The 19006-nt window shown below is 45.3% G+C and overlaps 1 pseudogene across 1 annotated transcript; it reads right to left on the reverse strand.

Annotated features, from left to right (window-relative positions):
* Positions 1-8876: 8876 nt before the first annotated feature.
* LOC310795331 (sarcoplasmic/endoplasmic reticulum calcium ATPase 1 pseudogene) lies at positions 8877-11864 on the reverse strand (annotated as a pseudogene). Its single transcript has one exon. The product of its transcript is annotated as a sarcoplasmic/endoplasmic reticulum calcium ATPase 1 pseudogene (transcript).
* Between the last annotated feature and the right edge of the window lie 7142 nt (positions 11865-19006).

Genomic DNA, 19006 nt, shown 5'->3' on the forward strand with positions numbered 1-19006 from the left:
AACCATTCTCATAGAATGGTTTGGCGAAAACGCTTTCGCGTTGGCGCACAACGGTGGCGCACAACGGTGGGGGATTCCAAAAATAGACTGGGTGCAACACACTTTGAAACACGCAGCATAAAGCCCAGAATCGCACGCAGCTTCATCCCAGCTCTCAACCGAAACCCCAAGAAACGAACGAGCCCCATCCAGACTCGCCCGACGAGGGGCCGCCAGGCAGCACAGACAGGCAGCAGAGACTCGCTTGTGACACAGGCTGCAGCCACCAGAGACACACCCACGGAGGGAGGAGTTTGAAGGAGAGGGGGGTGGGGGTGCTGTTATGGAGGAAATTACTGTTCAGAACTATTGTTTAGATGTCTGATGTCTTACTGATGCCAAAAATAAATGGTTAAAGTGACTGTTCTATCGAATTTCACAAAAATGCATTTTTCTCAGCTTCCCTTCTCAGACGCTGAAACCATGCTGTATTCAACTGCTAATGCCTACATAACAGAACATGATAAAAACTAACTATTTTAGACAGAGAAAGCACACATTCTATTAGTTCTTTTGAGATATTTTGTGTTCACAAAGTCCTAGCAGAAAATAATCCTCGGCTCTTGAAAGATGAGCCAGAATCCTCAAAAAAACCCTTGGCAGAAGCTACCTATAGTATTGAAAAAACTGTTGGCAGTGAATGTGTTAAGTGACCTCTCTCATCCATTCATATCACAATGTGCATGATGGCTTCCACACCCAAGGCCTGCCTGGGGGCAGGGGGCTATGGCGGGCGGCCATGCTGAGTCTCCATGGTTTAGAAATATTTAAAAAATCACAACTTTGTCTTTCAGTGCATTTAGATGTCGAATGTAAACTGTCTATACAATAATATCAAACAAACTGGCAATCAGCCAGCAGCGAGCACACTCACCAGTGTTTTTAAAGTTTAGGTGCACGGCACAGTAGAATACTTTGAAGGAGGAGAGCCAGCACACAAAATGTCCATTCTTTGTGTTTATAAACACAAAGAAAGGACATTTTGTGTGCTTGCTCTGGTTAAAGATAATATTTCTTTATTCTCACAGCAACCAATGGATATTGTCACTGTTTATTTTAACAGGTGTTCATATTAACTTTAATTGTGTTTGTGATGTTATGACTGATGCTAACATGAATCATATGATGAAACAAGGGTTCAAGTAAAGTGTTTTTATTTCAAAGATAAATCAAACGGTCACACAAAAAAATAAGGAACAAAGCCATTCAAAAAATGTCCTAAAAATAGTTCAAAAGTAAAAAAAAAAAAAAAAGGACAAAAATAGTGCAAAAAACAGTAAAAAATAATAGAAAATGATCAAAAGCACTTCTATAAAAAGTTAAAAAAAATTAGATAATAAAATAAGTCTGTAGTGCGCTGTTACGCTGACGCCACTCTCTCTCTAGAGGACTAGTGCAAATGACATGCTGTGCAAAATGGCAATACTGTCTTGTCGGTCCAGCTGCTGGAGGAAGGAGGAGGAACCAGGTGGCTCGAAAGACTCGTATGAGTCATCCGCATGGCGCCGGTATTGTTGCTGAGGGTAATACTGCCTTTGGGGGGTGTGAGCGTGGTGCTGCCGGGAAGGAGATGGACATGGGTTCTGCTGGACTGGCACTGGCTGGCGTGAAACCAGGTCCCGCAGGATCGAGTTCTGTTCCAGCATGTGCTGCTGCATGTCCTTGAACAGTTCCTTGAATGTGCTCACAGACTCAGCGTGCTGTTGAGCAAGTGCTGCATTAAGCTGCTCTTCGCGGGCTGCTTGGTGTTGCACCCGGAGGCTCTCTCTCTCCTGCTCATCACGGTCCAACCCAGCCCACAGCTCCTTCATCTCCTTCGCCATCAGCTGCCCTTTTGTGACCCTCTTCTTCTTTGCTGGTGGCTGGCTGCATCCTAGAACAGAGAAAAATAACACAACCTCTTAGGACACAGGCAGGCAGGCAAACAAACACAACAAAACAATAGGGGGCATGTTAGGATTTCCCCTGCATTATAAAGCTTGGTTTAGCTAATTTTCTCTAGGTTTTGTATAGGATGTGGGGTGTTTATTATCTGTTGGGTATCTGCTCTGGCTGTTTGTAAACAGGTCTGGTACCCAGCCAAGGCCAAGCCCTCCACAAGGTATCACCCACCATTAATCACTACCACTACTATAACAACAATATCAACAACTATGACACGTTTTAACATTTTACCTGGTTCATCAGATTCAACGCCTCTACTGCTGGGTCTGCTGGGTCGACTGCTGGGCCTGGTCTCGGTCTCGTTCACGGTCTCGGTCTCGGGCTCGTGCTCAGGGCTGCAGGACGGGGTCGGTGACCCATCTCGATCGAGTTGAGGCTGATCGGGCTCCTCCATGCTGCTGATTAATGCAACAGGGTTGGCAGAGCGGCTTGGCCCCCAGATTATTTGGCACAAATCGAAATATGGCCAATCCATGCGACCACGACCACTTCTTCCATTGTGGTCGTTAACCTGATGATATTTCTTCCTCAATGTTTTTAATTTGCTCGTGACCTGAGTCTTGTCACGAGCAAAGCCGCGCTGATGCAGTTCTTTCGACAGCCTCTCCAATAACGGGCCGTCCTTCACTGTACCGGTTATGTGTTTGTTGATCTGATCTTCGGCCCTGAGAGTCAGAAGCAGCCGGACTTCGCTGTCGCCCCAATTTCCAGACATGTTCTTGTTCGCAAGTTATTAGGTAGTTACAAGTTAGCTGAAGTGTGGTCCTTGCACAAGCAGCCCTGCGGTTTTAAGCCCAGTGGGTCGCGCTGTGGTGACGTATGTTGTTTACGACGCGCGCAGCCCGCGTCATCAGGATGTCACGCCCATTCGCACCTCTTGCCGGCTGGGCGCTACGACGCTTTCAGGTGGAGGCGGGTTGTCCGCCAATACGGCGCTGTGACAACCTTTGGTGCCGGGACAAAAGGCGTACAAGAATTACCCACCAACGCGCGTTCATGCCTTTCACATCGGAGCCGCGAATCCTATTTTCCGTGCATTTTTCGGCTTTCAAGGCCGGTGTGAAAGACCCTAGAGACATCAACAAAGTTTGGCATGGGACTGGACCTTTGTGCAAAGTTTGGTTTATTTTGGAAAGTCCAACTTCCCAGAAGAAGAAGAAGAAGAAGAAGAAGAAGAAGAAGAAGAAGAAGAAGAAGAAGAAGAAGAAGAAAAAGAAAAAGAAGAAGAAGAAGAAGCATATTGGCAAATACAAACAATGGCCCTGCCGCTTCGCTGGCCCGGCCAGAGTCATAGGTTCAATCATATAAAAATGGACCAGAAGACAAACAACAGTTGAAAATTTCCTAGCTTAACAAAAAACATGTGCAGTTGCCAGCTGCTTCTTTTCAAGTGACAGCGATGAGTTTCACTGGCAGGACATATGTGGGAGGATCACGCCATTCCCCCAGTTCCCCTCCCCCTGAACAGGTGCACCGACCGACGACAGGCGGGGCGAGGTAGTGCTTTTATCTCTACACCCATGCTTTATTTCTTAGAATACGAGGGATCAGTGTTGGTAAACAAATTTACTTTACAACTTTATATGGAGCAAGCCTTGAGGGCCCTATCTTCCCAAAAGTGCTAATTTGACGTTTGCGCTGGGGGCAGACACAAGCGCATGCCTGTGATAATTGTACTGGGCATTGGCTGCCACAAGTCAAAGCAGGCGTTTCAGCGCTAAAATGTGGGATAGATGGCATTACCCTATCTTCAGCAGCGCGCAATTACTTTGCGCTAAGAGCTTTGAAAAGGACCGCAAATCGTTGCGCTGGGAGCGCAGCCGTAATCTCCGTGCAGCGCAGCGCAGTGGAAAGTGGAATTCCTTTTGGATATGTCATTAAGCACAGCCTTGCCACACCAAGACATCAAATTATGCTGCTAAAATTGGGCATTAGCAGATAATTCAGTGAGGCAATCAACTATAACTCACTGAGAAACTTTTATCACATCACAGGGAAATTAATTGAGAAAACTTGTTGGACAATGGACATATATGCTATTTGCACCTGTATGTCAAATACGCCAAATTTAAAATGTTTAAGCACGTCTAAAGTATGCACATGACATGTGCACCTATGTGCAGTGAATATGCCACTGTCTCTGACTTGTCTTATCACTATACTGCCTTATTGCTTGTTGTGTCTCTTGTTGTTTTTTTGCACTCATATGCCCTGCTATATTTGTACTATGTTGTAAACGGAGTCCACAGCACAAGAATTTCACACGTGATACTTGTACCATGGAGTGACAATAAAAATCTTGAATCTTGAATCTTGAATCTTGAACATAGGCTATTTACCTTCATAAACCGGAGGGTCATTGGCACCACAGACGATCTGTCAAGAAGCTCTCTTTGTCCTCGCACGAGTGAGTACACTCTATTACAGCATATTGCATGCCTCGCGCAAACAGCCATTGCGAGACGGGAATCTGCTTGGTTTTGATTGACGTAATGCCCAGCATTGCCTGGCCACGCCTGTGAATAATTCTGGTAGTTAAGACCACACAAATCCCGTTTGCGCAGGCATTTTGGGGCGCAGATGATTTTGGCACAGCTCTAATTTGCATCTGCGACTCCCGTTTCCGCATCCCGGCCGAGAATTGCATCCCCAACATATTTCGGGCCTGTTTTAACTTAGAAATCAGGGAGGTCACGTCTACCAGACAATTATATCACTTTTAAACAGTTGCATTTCTGTATAAATCATTACAATATGCTCCCATGAGGTGGGGATGCTGCCGGCGCTGGGGTGCAAAACTCGGCATAACAGCTGGCGGACGGCGTAAGGCGGACTGCTATCTTCCCTGCCTTAAGGCACGCGCAAACAGGTGCACAAGCGCTATTAGGGGATAGCGCCCTTTCGGAAGATAGGGCCCGGAGTGTCTCGCGCTAGCAGGCTGTGCTTTTTACTAAATTCACTTCATTTTAAAAACTGCGACAGTTCACACTACTTTAACACGACATACAGTATTATATACATCAGACCCTTGAGCTACTTCAAAATATATGATATATGATGTTTAGTGTTTGTTTTGCACAACTCATACTAGGTAACTGCTGCTGCGGTTCCGCATTTCCGGGTGGCCATGATGTCACGCTGATTCGTCCTATACAAAATTTCGGTATTTTAAATATTTTATTGACAGGGACACTCGACTTTAATGTAATCTCTATCCTTCTACAGAAGATTTTGTGATTTTTTTGTAGGGGTTTTCCCTTTCCCCCCTCTTTTCTATTAGTTGGCTCACTAGAGCTCCCCTCTTTGTAATCGTCGTCTTCTTCTCCACTGCCTCCTTGATTTGATTGATTTGCAGATTTTTATTTTTGGTCATCCAAACACTATGTACAATACCCTCGATGTTCATATACTCAAAACAGTAGACATAACACATTTTACATAGATCTTGACCAAAAAAAGGTATGGGCTGAAGCTAAAAGCTTATTTTGCCCACCCTATTCACATACGGCACATGACAAAGAAAGAAAACAAGTGTGAATCTTTATAAGAAAAGAAAACAAAAAGGAGAAAAACAAAAAAAGAACATGCTTCCTGCTCATACTTTATAATGCATATTTAATAGTTGTACATGATTTATTTTATTTTTATTTTTATTTCTGTTTATTTATTTATTTTTAAATGTCCCTGTTGTTTGTTTACTTTTTTCTTTTTTTTTTCTTTTTTTTGCTTCATGATCCATAAATAATGACAATAATACATGATTAGTCTGCTTCATGATCCATAATGACAATAATACATGATTAGTCTGCTTCATGATCCATAAATAATGACAATGATACATGATTAGTCTGCTTCATGATCCATAGATAATGACAATAATACATGATTAGTCTGCTTCATGATCCATAAATAATGACAATAATACATGATTAGTCTGCTTCATGATCCATAGATAATGACAATAATACATGATTAGTCTGCTTCATGATCCATAAATAATGACAATAATACATGATTAGTCTGCTTCATGATCCATAAATAATGACAATAATACATGATTAGTCTGCTTCATGATCCATAAATAATGACAATAATACATGATTAGTCTGCTTCATGATCCATAGATAATGACAATAATACATGATTAGTCTGCTTCATGATCCATAAATAATGACAATAATACATGATTAGTCTGCTTCATGATCCATAATGACAATAATTTAACAAATTTACCACGAGAGGAAGGGGGTTGTGGGCACATTTACCACTGGTACAGGGTTGTGGCACGAGGCGAAGCCGAGTGCTATAAACCCTGTACCAGTGGTAAATGTGCCCACAACCCCCGACCTCGAGTGGTAAATTTGTTTTCTACAACAGCTACCAAATAATATAAAAAATACACAATTGTAACATCCAATTCATTTATTTATAATCATTACTGGTTTCAGAATACATTTATCCTTCCGCCACAGAATATAGTTCCATACACAAGATCAATGATTGCACTAAACATTTAGTTGCCTTTGACCCAAAAAACAACTAACCTATTCCTTAACGGGATTCACAGTTATTGATACATTGCCTGTAAAAGTACAGTTATTTAAACAGTTATCTAAAGCAGCCCGTTTTGGTGGTGGTGTGTTGATATCTGGTGACGGCAGAGGGCGTTTGTTTGTTTGACAGTCCCAGGTTCGGGGTCCGGGCGCTAGTCCGACCTCCCGCTAGTTCGACCTCCCGCTAGTCCGAACTCGTGACAACTCAAGCTCAGCCAGTTCTCTCTCCCCAATTTCACCATGTCGTTCTTTGTTCACTTCACCTTCATCTTCATCTAACCACTGCTCAAAACTCAATCCACCCAGTAAATCAAATGTTACTACGAAATCGGACATTTCCTTGTTAGAGATCGGCCATTTCCTTGTTGAAGATTTGCAGACTGACAGGCTAACAGTGGGCGGAGTCAGCACAGGGAGCGGAGTCAGCACAAGCCCCCAGGAATAGCGCTGGGCTTTGAAGCCATTTGAACATGCTGGCGAAGCTCTGTATTGCAAGTCACATGACGCCATGCAGCCCAGAAAGGAAAATTCCCATCCACTTGCATGGGGACTCCGGCAGCTGTTAAACCCAGGGGAATTTTTTCCGGGTGTCACTCAAAGTATAAAACGACTCTTTTAATTATCAACTAATTTTTTATGGGGCATTTTTTTCTTCAGAAGCCACTAAGAGCCGTATATGGGGGTATTTTCTTCTTGTAATACAATCCATGGGTGGGAGGGGTGGGAGACGTCATGGAACACGTCATGGCACACATGCGCACTTCGCCTTGGGCTGCATTGTCAGGAAGTAAAACCAGGAAGAAAAAGCCCCCATGATGGCTTCATGCGCCAATGAGCAAGCTCCGTCCGAATGCATGGGTGGGCGTGGCACGTCCCCTATCCAGTTCTTTTAATACATCCATGAGTCAGCATCAGGGAGCGGAGTGATACTGCGGTTGGAGCCGAACTGTAGATTGTTGGCCTATTTACCACTCTTGCTAGCCAATCAGAATCCAGTATTCACTCATGCTGTTGTAGAAACATGATTAGTCTACCTCTCTATACCTACTTATCGTCTTGTTTTTAAACAATCTTTTGAATGCACTAATCGAACCACACATCGTCAAGTCCCCCTCACAGGAATTCCACAAGCCTACCCCTTTCACAGACACACAATGTTGTTTAGTGTTTAATCTTGCCCGTGTTGTTTCAAAATGGCCTGTGCTTCTAAGATCATACTGGGTATTTTTATTTCAAACAGCGTCTGAAGACATTCTGGAAGTAGATTATCTTTAGCCTTGAACATTATTAACACGTTCACTGCCAATGACGTGTTGATACGTCAAAAAAAATCCAACGGTTGACTGCCAATGACGTGTTAATACGTCAAATTTTTTTTTTTTTTTTTTTTTGACGGTGGGATGTGCATCTAACCCTTTTACATCTTCTATATAAATATGGGAGCCACGGAACGTGTACAACCCATTCCACCGACCCACTAAGTGGCGACAGTGCTCTCCAGACTAGAAAAAGCAGAGCCAAAACTGCAGGGGAACGCGTGATGAAACCATTCTCATACTGTAAAATGGATTGGCGAAAACGCTTTCGTTTTCGCGCTGGTTGCTGGCGGTGGGGGATTGCAAATTTGCATAATAGATTATGGGTGCAACACACTTTGAAACACGCAGCATAAATAAGACCAGAATCGCAAAAGCTTCATCAAAGCTCTCAACCGAAACCCCAAGAAACGAGCGAGCCCATCCAGACTTGCCCAGCGGCCGCCAGCAGACAGGAGCAGCAGCAGCAGCAGCAGAAACGAGCTTGTGACACGCCCGCTGCAGCCAAGAAGAACACACACGGAGGGAGGAGTTTGAAGGAGAGGGGGGTTTCCTGCTGTTATGGAGGAAATTACTGTTCAAAACTATTGTTTAGATGTCTGACGTCTTACTGATGCCAAAAATGAATGGTTAAAGTGACTGTTCTATCGAATTTCACAAAAAGCTATTTATCTCAGCTTAAATTTTCAGATGCTGAAACCATGCTGTATTCAAGTGCTAATGCCTACATAACTACTAACTCTACAAACTAACTCTTTTAGACAGAGAAAGCACACATTCTATTAGTTCTTTTGAGATATTTTGTGTTCACAAAATCTTAGCAGAAAAGAATCCTCGGGTCTTGAAAGATGAGCCAGAATCCTCAAAAAAACCCTTTGGCAGAAGCTACCTACAGTAAAAAAAAAAAACGGCTGGCAGTGAATGTGTTAACAAGGTTTGAAGCTTAACTATATCCCAGAATTTATATACTGTAGCTATATCCTTCACTCTCCACTGCCTCCTAAGATCCTCCTCTTCTACATCTCTATTTCAATGTTGAAACCTCAACGTAGTTACGGGAAATGAACTTCAGCACCTCGTCAATCAGGATTACGGGGAAGGAAAGGTTCAGCACCATCATCCACTGTTCTGTCGACAGGTGAGTCAGCTTGAAGACCATGGGCAGTGGGTCAAAATACATGATGGTGAAGTGGAGTGACATGGAGAGGGCCATGGCGGAGAGCAGCCACAAGTTGCTCCATGGGGGCATGCGGAACAGAGACTGGTTCTCAGACAAACTGTTGAGGGCGTTGCACATCTCAATGGTGACCAGCACGGAGAGGGCCATGGTCATGGGGGCTGCAGCCCCAAAGATCTCGCAGTCAATGCCAGTGAAGTCCTTGTTCTCACCGTGGCACTGCATGAAGTGAGACAGCTGGTAGTAAGTGACTCTGGGTCCAGTTACATCGTAGATGAACCACCAGGCAGCAGCACCAACGGTAGCGGCACCGACGTATGCACCAATAACCATGTATCTGAAGAACAGCCACCCGGAGATGAGGGGCTCCTTGTGGGAACGGGGGGCTTTGCCCATGATGTCCAGGTCAGGGGGGTTGAAGCCCAGGGCGGTGGCGGGCAAACCGTCAGTCACCAGGTTGACCCACAGCAGCTGGATGGGGATCAGAGCTTCGGGCAGACCCAGTACGGCGGTCAGGAAGATACAGATGACTTCACCTATGTTGGAGGAGATGAGGTAGCGGATGAACTGCTTCATATTGTTGTAGATAGCTCTGCCCTCTTCAACAGCAGCCACAATGGAAGAGAAGTTGTCATCAGCCAGGACCATTTCAGAGGCAGACTTGGCAACGGCTGTGCCAGAGCCCATGGCGATGCCAATCTCGGCCTTCTTCAGGGCGGGTGCATCGTTCACTCCATCACCAGTCATGGCAGTAATGTCATCATGACCCTGCAGGAACTCAACAATCTTGGACTTGTGGGATGGCTCCACACGGGCGAAGCAGCAAGCCCTGACCACAGCCTCATGCTGCTCGTAACTTGGCAGATTGTCGAATTCACGTCCGGTGTAGGCCTTGCCAGTGACATCCTCCTCCTCAGTGAAGATGCCTATACGACGGCAAATAGCAATAGCAGTTCCTTTGTTGTCACCAGTGATCATGATGACACGGATACCAGCAGCTCTGCACAGCTCAATGGAGCCAGTAACCTCCTTACGAGGGGGATCCAGCATACCAACGCAGCCAACAAATGTCAGGTCAGTCTCGTAGTTAGCAAACTTGGTGGAGTCCTCAAGGTGCATCTCTTCTACCTTAAGGGGGGAGTCACGGGTGGCCAGAGCCAGACAACGCATTGTGTCACGGCCGATACTCCAGTCCTCGATCACAGTCATGATCTTCTCCTTAATGGCGTTGGTCAGGGGCACACGGGTGTTGCCAATACGGACGTATGTGCACCTATCAATCACACCCTCAGGGGCACCCTTCACAAACATCTTGGCGCCACCATCACCGTTAGTGGGGGTGCAGTACACAGACATGGACTTCCTGTCACAGGAGAATTCCAAGGTGAAGTTCTTCTTCATCAGCTGCTTGAAAACAGTGCAGCAAGCGTTGGCTCTCTCAATCTTGCTCAGACTCATCACATTGCTGTTGAACACGTTCATCTTCTCAACCAGGCACCTCAGGGCGGTCTCAGTAGCCTCACCGACCTTCTCATAGATCTCCTTGGTCTCATTGTAGTCCAGAGAGGAGTCGTTACACAGGGCACAGATGGCAGCCACCTCAAAAAGGCCATTGTATGCGCTGCAGTTGGTCTTGACACCTCCCTGGGAAACTTCGCCCTCAGGGGTGTACGTGGAGCCAGAAATGTCAAAAGCATCAAGGTCAACATGGTCGCCATCAACGGTCTTGATGATGAACATCTTGGTCACACACATCTGGTTGGAGGTGAGGGTGCCAGTCTTGTCAGAGCAGATGACGGAGGTGCAGCCCAAGGTCTCCACGGAGGGCAGGCTTCTGACAATAGCATTCTTCTTGGCCATACGGCGGGTACCCAGAGCCAGGCAGGTGGTGATCACAGCAGGCAGACCCTCAGGGATCGCAGCCACAGCCAGGGCGACAGCAATCTTGAAGTAATAAACGGCACCGCGGATCCATGAGCCTCCGTGGACTGGGTCATTAAAGTGGCCAATGTTGATGGCCCAGACGGCAACGCAGATCATGGAGATAACCTGGGACAACTGCTTGCTGAACTCATCCAGCTTGGCCTGCAGAGGGGTCTTCTCCGGCTCGGTAGCAGCCATCTGGTCACGGATCTTGCCAATCTCAGTGCCGCCTCCGGTAGCCACAGCCACACCAATGGCCTTGCCAACGGCGATATTTGTGCCAGAGAAAAGCATGTTCTTCTTGTCCTGGATGACGGCTGTGAGGTCACGGACAGAGTCAGTGTGTTTTATCACACTGACAGACTCACCGGTAAGGATGGACTGGTCAACACGGAGGGTGGTGGACTTGATGAAAACAATCCTGATGTCAGCGGGGACTTTGTCACCAACGGACACCTCCACAATATCTCCGGGGACAATTTCTCGGGCCTTGATCCTCTGCACACTCTTTCTGTCAGAACGGTAAACCTTGCCCATCTCAGGCTCATACTCCTTGAGAGCCTCGATGGCATCCTCAGCATTACGCTCCTGCCACACTCCAACAGCAGCATTAGCAATGAGGATAAGCACAATGACGAAGGGTTCCACAAAGGCAGTGATGTTCTCCTCGCCTTCCTCAAACCAGGCCAGCACAAAAGAGATGCAGGCAGCCAGCAGTAGAATCCTGACAAGCAAGTCATCAAACTGCTCAGCAATCAGCTTCCAGATGCTCTTACCCTCCTCAGCAGGCAACTCATTGTAACCATACTTCTGCAGGTTCTTCTTGAATTGAACGCAAGTGAGGCCACTTGTCTCGTTCACCCCGAAGTAAAGCAGGCATTCTGCCGGGGACTTTGTGTGTGCATTCTCCATCCTTTCTGGATAGGATGTCTGCACTTGTATGACAGATTCTTCTTATTCACAGGGAAAGATTTATGACATCACTGTCACCAATGTCTATGTCTACCATCAGTGGGTATGACATCATCAGTGATTTATGACATCACTGATGACTGATGATGTCCCTGATGATGTCTATGCATAAGTCTACACAGTATGCCCATGTTGCAGTAGGACACACCTCCATCCTCAGAGACAGCACAAGAATGTAACAACTATTAATACTAGAAAGGTGGGTGGAGACTCTGGAGATAATGTGCCATGGGTGCAGTTATGGAAATCTCCCGCGCTGCGGGAACGCAGGCCTCGCCCGCAACTCAGATGCTGCACGGCCTTGCCTGCTCTATTGGCATGTTGCCCAACTGCACATTTAGCCGCTCGAGTGACATCACTAATGACATCACAACTGCCCGTGTGACATCACAAGTCTCTCCCCCTCGCTCTACCTCTCTCCCATTGTGAGCATGCTGCGCAGGTGAGCAATCTTGCACTAAAAAAAGTCTGATGACAGTGCAATAAACTTTAGTATGCCGGTCCTACTTATAACCTCAGCCTGAACTTATGACATCACTGATGATATCACAACTGGTTGAGTGACATCCCTTATGGCATCACAGTTAAAACTGGTCTCTTCCATTCCTCTGTCCAGTTTTAAACATGCTCTATCTGAAGTTCTTACTGCAAGCTGCTCCTGCAGTAATGTCTAGTTTTACTTTGCCCTTTTTGACCTGTAAATTTTGTTTTTAGGCCATATGTTTTTTACGTTCTTGATCCTGTGTTATTTATTACCCTTGGATGTGATATTTTATGATGTACTTGGTTGTCCTTGCTTTTTTTTTAAATGTTTCAGCTCTATAGCCCTGTTTTTATGTTTCCTTTATATGTACTGTAATTTATGTTGATTGTAACCTGGCTTGTAATTGCTGCCTTCTTGGCCAGATCACATTCGCAAAAGAGATCTTGTATCTCAAATGTCTTCTGGTTAAATAAAGGTTAAATAAAAAAATAAAAAAAATAAACAGTTGTTCAAGTGACACCAATTATGACATCACTAATTGCATCAGTGTGACATCATCAATGACCTGGTCACTTTCTTTCACAGATGACATTACATTTGCTCGGTGTCATTAATGTGCATCATTGGTGACCTGCCATTTCGTGGGGACATATAACTGTATTACATCATCGGCGACTTGGCCAGTTTATTTTAGTGAACTGGCTTCTTTCTTTCTTTCTTTCTTTCTTTCTTTCTTTCTTTCTTTCTTTCTTTCTTTCTTTCTTTCTTGAGGACAGACAGACACACATATACAGTGGCGTAACGTCATTGCCATGGGCCCCGGTGCAAATATTTGCTCTGGGCCCTACCTAACAATTATATTGTTACAGAAAATATGGACTCACTCATTATTATTTTATATTTTTTGTTATTAGATTGTTAGCTGTCTATGTTAGCAGGACTTCTGAAGGTTAAACAAGAGGGGCGGCTACGCTATGTGAAGGGATATTTCTCCTCTCTTGCTCCAGCTCCATATATGGTCAATGATGTCACCAGAACCTCACAGGAGGATCTCCCTTCCTCACTACCTTCATTAACTCCTCTCTGTCCTCTGGTCTTGTCCCGCCTGCTCTAAAGACTGCAAGAGTCAAGCCTCTGCTTAAGAAACCCTCCCTTGACCCTACTGCTATTCACAACTACAGACCTGTCTCTCTTCTCTCATTCCTTTCCAAAACCCTCGAACGAGCAGCGTCCGAACAACTTTCTCTCTATCTCTCCCAAAATGACCTCCTGGACCCTCTGCAGTCCGGTTTCAAGGCCTCTCACTCCACTGAGACAGCTCTTCTTGCTGTCACAGAGGCCCTTCACACTGCTAAGGCCTCATCCCTCTCTTCTGTTCTTGTCCTCCTTGACCTGTCTGCTGCCTTCGATACAGTCAACCACCAAATCCTTCTTTCCACTCTGTCTGACCTCGGCATTTCAGGCTCTGCGCTCTCCTGGTTTGCTTCCTACCTCGCTAACCGCTCATACCAGGTCTCATGGAGAGGGTCCCTCTCCAGATCCTGTCCTCTTACCACCGGTGTCCCCCAGGGCTCAGTCCTGGGCCCCTTACTTTTCCTTCTCTATATCAGATCTCTTGCCTATGTGATCTCTTCTCATGGCTTCTCTTATCACTGCTATGCTGATGACACCCAGCTTTTCCTTTCATTCCCCCCCTCTGACACTCAAATCGAGGCTCGCATCTCTGCATGCCTCAAAGACATCGGCGACTGGATGTCTGCCCACCACCTCAAGCTCAACCTTGGTAAGACCGAGCTACTCTTCCTCCCAGGAAAAGACTGCCCTCTTGCAGATCTCTCCATCTCCATTGACAACACCACTGTACTTCCCTCCCAAACAGCCAAGAACCTTGGGGTGATCCTTGACAACCAGCTGTCTTGCTCTGCCAACATAGCTGCTACAGCGCGCTCCTGTAGGTTCTCTCTCTACAACATCCGCAAAATCCGTCCCTTTCTCACAAGAGAAGCGACTCAACTCCTGGTCCAGTCTCTTGTCTCCTCCCGCCTGGACTACTGCAACGTGCTTCTGGCCGGCCTACCTGCCACCGACATCCGACCGCTTCAGCTCATTCAGAACGCTGCAGCCCGTCTGATATTCAACCAACCCAAATTCTCTCACGTCACTCCCCTCTTCCAGGAGCTCCACTGGCTTCCCATCTCGGCCCGCATCAAATTCAAGACACTGGTACTGGCCTACAGGGCAGTACACCAGACAGCTCCCCGGTACCTGCAATCCATGGTCAGGTTCCAAACCTCTCACCGCTCCCTTCGCTCCTCCACCAGTGCAGGTCGCCTCGCCCCTCCTTCACTACGGGGGCTCAAAAGTCGCTCATCCCGATCTCGACTCTTCTCGTCCCTGGCACCTCAATGGTGGAACGAGCTTCCACCTTCGGTCAGGACTGCTGAATCACTGCCGATCTTTCGGAAAAGACTAAAGACACACCTTTTCAGGCTCCATCTGGGCCCTTCTTGATCTAACTTCGTCTCTCTCTTTCCTTATATATATAAAAAAAAAAAAAAAAAAAAAACCTAACCAACCTTGTACCACTAACCTAAACTTGTACCACTGTTCCTTCAGAAGCTGTAGTTGTCATAGACTGTGCTCCATAGTTGACTGTTCTGTTGCTGTATAGTGAGAGGTGCATTTTTGAGTAGGCTATTAAAATAGCATGTCAAGTTCACATTTCTTTATTGCCAGATTAAACAATTCGTATTGGTTGTTGGTTGGTTCAACACAACATGTGCGTGCATGCGCGCTTCTTCTTCTCTAGCCTACAAGAAACATTCTTAAACAAGAAAGGAACATAGTGCACTGCAAAATATTTTTAATTACATTTGTAAAAAAAAAAAAAAAAAAAAAAGAATTGGAAAAACTCTAGGGGGTGCTGCAGCACCTGCAGCACCCCTACTTCCCGCGGCCCTGCGCTGAAGACATGTTGGAACGCGTTCATATTTTCCCATACGATGACGCCAATCCACTGAATCCAGTAAACTAAACTTAAAGCTAATAGCATTTGTTAGCCTAGTAAGCTACATGAGGGCAAGTGGTAACTGTCTGCCTTTCCGAAGCCCTGCCACTCCGAACGTTAACTTCCATTATTCGGACTGGCGGTCGTTCACCTTAGAAGCCACAATGCCGACCTTAGGTTTAGGCGTGGGGATGGGAGAGGTTAGGTTTTGGGTTAGGGTCTGGGGGAGGTTAGGTTTAGGCATGGGGGGAGGTTAGGTTTGGCGTGGGAAAACGGGGAATATAGAACCCGGGGAACATAGACATGATCCCTTTCTGAGTGCCGATATTTCGGAGTGGCAAAACGTTGGAGTGGCAGCACGTCGGAGTGGCAGCATGTAACCAGGGCAAGTGCTGACTGCATAATACAACATGGACGTTTATTTGGAGTTGGACTGCAGCAGAAACCGTAAGTACGTTACATCTCCCCAAAGCGAGACTCGCTCTTCATGGGCCCTTGACAGCTCTGGGCCCCCGTGCATTGCACCACCTGCACTGCCGATCCTTCCGCCAGTGCACATATACATACAGACGGACATATGGACAGACCGTCTCATGGTGCATTTGTTTATGGACGGAGGTGGCAAATGGCAAGTGGAAAATGCGTCATCTCCGACCTCCATGCATTCGAGCTTCAAGTTGCAAAACCTGCCTAATAGCCAATAGCTTTAACCAACTATTGTATTGATATGCTGATTGGTCTGAAAGTATGCTATTGCTGAAAATAAAATAAAAAGTGGCAAAAATGTGTTTTAAATTAATACAATCTTATTTTTATCACCATATACGATGTCGGTGGCCATGTTGAAATTACATCACATGACAAGCTACAACTAGGGGTTGAGAAATTATTTGTGAGTAGGAACTCTGAGTTGAGGCACCGTTTTATTTGAATTTCCCTCATAACAAGTGGGAATTTGCGACCTCAGAACGCAGCATTTTATATACTCCGGCCCCTAGTGGCCACGCCGTAACAAAAAAAGTAAAAAGTAAGAGCGGATATAGGAGTGCTACCGGTGGGTTCTGCAGTGTAAGAAGTTGCTCTGTGTGGGAGGAAGAATGTCACTTTTCTCTGGTAGCTAGATTTCATGATTAATGGCGCCCCCGAGAGAACCGCAACAAAATTACCATTATTGGTATTTTGGGAGTGAATCCATCTGCCCACGAGACTGGAATTGGCCATTTGCATTACATGGAGAGATAAACATGACATGTTCTGAGCAGAACTGGGGCACTCAAGCTCTGAGATAATCAGACGAGCTATTATTTAGAGTGACCGGGTTACGACTCCACTTCAACAGGGACTAAAATAACATGATGTCAGAGAGTTATGGGAGCAGTGCCGTCTGTGGAGAGAGCCCAGAGCTCACATTTCCTTCTGAAGCCCTATGATATATCCTGGTCATGTGTGTTGTATGATATATCCTGGTCATGTGTGGTGTATGCGTGTAATGAGACATGGGAAAGGGACCCCTAATGTAGGACATGACATACTGCAAAAACACCTCAAGGTTTGTCTTTCTACGATCGCGTTCCGGGCCGAAAAGACTTAAAACAACACACAAAGAGAACCCAGAAGTGCTAGAAGGCTATCATAATAAGTGCAAGAAATCGGAGTAAAGACCCACGTAAAAGAAATTATTTACAGTATATGATGTAATTTGCATCCTGATACTCCCTCACGAGTTATTATGAAAACTATAATGCATTGGTGTATGTACTGTTACTCCCCAGGTACAAAACCATAGTTGCCGTTTATATGTCCCTCATGTACATGTACAGCATCTATCCTGCATTGCTGCAGGGAGTTCTTTCTTTATTATACAGTCAATTAATTTTGATTTCATTAGATTTCTTAAAAGAGTGTATGACTTGATTTTCTGAACATTTGCTCTTAAAAGAGAATACTATTGTTGCAGTTTTAGCTCATTTAATTCTATGCCCGGTTTACATTCCCCTGAATAATTTCACAATGTATACTGTATAGAGCAGCAGTTCCAGAGCCAGTAATGATGGGCGATATGGACAGTAAAAATACAAGTATTAAATATTATAAATATATAGTGTAGGAGCACCAATGTGTACAATATTATATGTACAATATAATGTACAATAAAGATTAAAAACAAATCTCAAAAGAGGCTGAAATTTCACTTTGTTGCGTTTTTTAATTAGGTTAAATTGCAAGCGAACCAGAGTGGATTGTAAACCTTGGTAAGTTACCTTTCCTTCCATCCGAGACTAGGTGGCAGTCGAAACAAATCTGACTCCAGTTCCTGTAATTTTAGCTCAGCATGGCAAAAGTAGGGTACTAGGCCATCTGCTACTGGCTGGTCTGTGTGGCAGGTGATGCCAGCACCATTGTACTGCCAACACCATTGTACGCATCTTTTCAGTTTGGCTTTTACTTAGCCTCTTGTTTATCACTGTTTATTACTTGTGTTGCATGTGATTCATTCATTTCTGTTGATTCGTTGTTGTATGATTCATTGTTGTATGATTCATTGTTGTATGATAAATTGCTGATTCATTGTTTTAACTGTATTTGATGATGTGAACTGTGAAGCACTTTGTGACCTTGCTCTGTGAAAGGTGCTATATAAATACATTTTACTTACTTACTTACTTACTGTATAGAAGGTGACATCACCTGGCACCAAAGACCAGCCCACTTTTGAACATTGCACTTAGAGTGTTGCTAACATTCTATAGGCATTGTATTAGACATTGCACGGGAAACACTAACAGTATTTTACCTTGACCAAATCAAAAGCTTGAAGGCGTCTGTTTCTTGGCTGGTCAGAGATCGTAAATTTCAACTGGAAAGTTCTGACCTCTGACTTCGAAGGGAGTTCAGCATGAGTTCTGATAACCTCCTTTGTGACTATTCCATGGACTCGTCAGGGCGCAGCATTGTTAGAAGTTCTAGAGTTCCACTGTGTTCCATTGTGATGTCATTTGTATTGCATCGTGCTCCGGATTCTCTGAGTGGCGCTTAGATCCCTAGTGCGGTGTCGTTCCCACTGCTGCTGATTGACAGAGTTTGGACTCGCCCCAGTGGAGGAACGACCTCCCCGCCCCTCACCTCCTACTCCAGGCTCCATCGCTATTGTCCTGTCCCAACATGGAAACCCATCTCTGCCATAAATACTCATGTCTTCAAGCAATATGTCCCCCTCCTCCCTGTGATCCTGGCCTCTCTCCCACATCCTGTGTCTCTACTTCCTCTAACATGCTCTGCTATGTTTGTTGTTGTTGTGAATCCTCTCTATAGTGGGCTGTTATTTTGTTAATTGTCCTTTCTATTAGTTTGAGTATAATTGTGGCAACTTGAGCTTTATTCACTGTTTTCACTCATTAGTCACGCTGGATAACAGCGCCTAAAATCAAAATTTTAAAATCAAAATGTAAAGTAGACTTAACAAATTTACCACGAGAGGAAGGGGGTTGTGGACACATTTACCACTGGTACAGGGTTGTGGCACGAGGCGAAGCCGAGTGCTATAAACCCTGTACCAGTGGTAAATGTGGCCACAAACCCCGACCTCGAGTG

Source organism: Poromitra crassiceps (assembly GCF_964638095.1).
Source record: "Poromitra crassiceps genome assembly, chromosome: 2".
NCBI classification, from domain to species: domain Eukaryota; kingdom Metazoa; phylum Chordata; class Actinopteri; order Beryciformes; family Melamphaidae; genus Poromitra; species Poromitra crassiceps.